We start from the raw sequence: 3350 nt of genomic DNA, 5'->3' as shown, positions 1-3350 counted from the left end.
TTACTTTTACTACTTAAGTGCTTATACTATAAGCAGCTAGCTAACAGAGCCTATTTAACACTAATTAGTAGTTAATTTAATTAACTATAAATTAGTAAAAGTAATAATAGAGTACTTACACCTTATAAAGTTGTCAGATTAAAGCACTGTTTCTGGGCTTCCTGAGATGAATGATGGGTTTTGGATATGATGTATGAGATGATGATTGATTGTATTGATTGATCGATTTTTTTTGTCTGCTCTGCTTGTGTTGCTCGGCTTTGTTTTTCCGGTCCGAGTCCCTCGCGCACTAGCCCTATGCGCGACTAGCTTGCAACATGCTGCAATTTGTTGCAAAATGCTGCAACATGCAGCAATTTGTTGCAAAATGCTGCAACATGCAGCAATTTGCAGCAACATACTGTTCGAGCTTATTGCTCGTACTATGTAGCAGCTTTCGTCCAGCGTTCCTCCTGTCTTGACAGTAGGTGCGCATATCTAACAAAAGTACTTTATTTTATTACTTATTTTTAAAGATAGTAGATTAATTCTTTACATTATACAGTAAGCTCTACTCCTGTATAAAGTAAGAAGAAGATAGTGTAAGACGCACACTAAAGCTATTAAAGCTGCACAACCTAGCAGCTAGATAATAGCAGTACCTACATAATCTACTAGAAAAGCAATTAACTATACTATTATAATAAAACCTTACTAGTAACTAACAACTCTATGTAATAATAAAAAGAATAAAAAATAATTTTTATTATATAAATAACTTATAAAGAACATAAAAATATTAAAGGTAACACTATAAAATAAGACTAGCTTAAAGTACTAGAATAATAAGATTAACATATTAAAAGCTTTAATAACCTTATAAATCTAATTATATATAAGTTATATAATTACTAATCTACATATAATAACTTAAAAAAGTGCTACTGTTTTAAGTTTATATATAAAAAATTTTAAAAAATAAATACTATAAAACTTTTTAGCACTTAGCTATGTGTTTAAAAAAGAGCTTATATAAGTACTAAAAAATAAAAGAATTACACTATAGCTAAGTAATAAAAGTACTTAAGCCTAAAAGCTGTATAATATAGTATAAAAAAAGTAATTACACTTAAAAGGCTTTATATATAACCTTTATTACTATATAAAGCTTTATATAAAAGTAGACTAAACATAATGGTACTGATAACACTAAATGTACTAGTATTACCTGCTTCTATACCTTAGCTAGTACTACACTAATTACTATATAAACAATACATGCTATCCTATCTAACGCCTGCCCCACACTCTTAATTGTACACACTACTGCCTGCTATAGTGTATGCACTACTAATGCTACTTATATAATCTTTACTATATTATAACTTAACTATATAAACTTCTACTTTAAAAAGAAATTACTAAAAAAAACTTTTTAGTAAATAAAATTATATAATTTTAAAAAGCATAAAAAAATTAATAACTATATAAGTTAACTATATAACATTTTTATAAATAAAATAAAGATCTTTATTAATTTATGTTAACGTACTTTACAGGCAAGTTGCTTACACACCTAAGTTGCTTACTTTTGCTAAGACTTTACTAAACTACTTTTTCTATACTAATGTATTTCTAACAACTGTTAGATTGAAGCACTGTTTCTAGGCTTCCTGAGATGAATGATGGGTTTGGATATGATGTATGGGATGATGATTGATTGTATTGATTTATCAATCCTTTTTCTGCTCTACTCGTGTTGCTCGGCTTTTTGTTTTGCCGATCCGAGTCCCTCGCGCACTTGCCCTATGCGCGACCAGCTTGCAAAATGCTGCAAAATGCTGCAATTTGCTGCAACATGCTGTAAAATGCTGCAACATGCTGCAAAATGCTGCAAAATGCTGCAATTTGCTGCAACATGCAGCAATTTGCAGCAACATACTGTTCGAGCTTATTGCTCGTACTATGTAGCAGCTTTCGTCAAGCGTTCCTCCTGTCTTGACAGTAGGTGCGCATATCTGACACACCCCCTCAGCTTGGACATGCTTCAAGCTGGTTCCTGATTGCGCAACCTTAGTATGCTTCTAGGGCTTCCATTCTTGCTTCAATCTCTTCTATATCCGCTTCCTGACTGACTATCCTCTCCCTGACGTCAACTAGCCGAATTTGCTGAAGAAAGCTTGGCCATTTACTAGCTAGAAGCGCTTTAGTAAGTCCGTCCGCAAGCATCTTGCTAGAGGGGACATAGACAACCTTAATTGTTTGTTAAGAGACTTCCTGTCAGAGCTAGTGGTTATAGATGTTAACATGTTAGAGCTTAGTTTAAAGTTAAGATATCTCTTTGTTTACTAGTCAGATTATCTGCTTGTTGTTGCACTAGATTATAATAGTTAAATTAGGCAGCTTAACTTATAGTTTATTAAGAAGCATTCTTATAAACATAGCTTCCTTAGCAACTTAGAACAGTGTAAGTAATTCTGCTTTTATTATTAACATTATAACTATATTTTATTTATTTACTTGCTATGTAATCTATCTGCTAAATAGTTAAATAATGTAGCCTTAAAAGCTCTTTTTATTTAGTGTATTATTTACAAATAATGCATTGCTTGCTACTACAAGGTAGTCTTCTCCTCCTAATTAGAGTGCGTACGTCTGTGTCGCATGTAGGTACAGGATGACTTAATTGGCTGCATCCTAATAGTTAGATGCAGGATTTGTAAGAAACTGTGCAAGGCGTAATATAGCAAAGGCAATGTCTAGTCTTGTAGTAACTACTATAAAAAGCAGAGATCTAATCTTCTGCTAATATTAATTTACTTCTAATAGGGTTGTAAAACTAGATTGCAGCATAAGTTTAATCCTACTTATAGGTGTAGCATGCTGTAGGTTTTTTTTGTTAGCTAGCTTAGCTATCTTATTAATATATAAGGCTTATAATAGCTAAATTATTTATTACTGTTAATCTTTAATAATCTTAACTTCTAGAAACTATTATAAGTTCTTGCTTTTTATTAGGGTATACTTCTCTTGTAACTAGTCTACTACATGCTGTGCATCTGCTTTAGAGCCTTTTTTGTACACAATAATAAGGTTGTCTACGTAGAAAAAGATAAATATTCTAGCTTTAGTTATGTAGTAGAGTTTATGTAAGACAGCTAAAAACCTAAGGCCTTTAAGAGTTATTATAAAATAGTGTTACTAGAGTAGAGAAAAAATTTGTAGGCTATATAGTGCCTTTTAAAGCTTTAGTATTGTACCTAGTTTCTAATAGCCTCTTAGCATTTGCATGTAGATATTGCAGTTAATTGCTGCATGTATAAACATGTTAGTTATATTATATTGTTTAAGCTTTAAGTTAAAGCATATAA

This window comes from Lindgomyces ingoldianus (assembly GCF_010093535.1).
Source record: "Lindgomyces ingoldianus strain ATCC 200398 unplaced genomic scaffold BDR25scaffold_28, whole genome shotgun sequence".
Lineage (NCBI taxonomy): Eukaryota > Fungi > Ascomycota > Dothideomycetes > Pleosporales > Lindgomycetaceae > Lindgomyces > Lindgomyces ingoldianus.
This window is presented reverse-complemented; position numbering follows the sequence as displayed.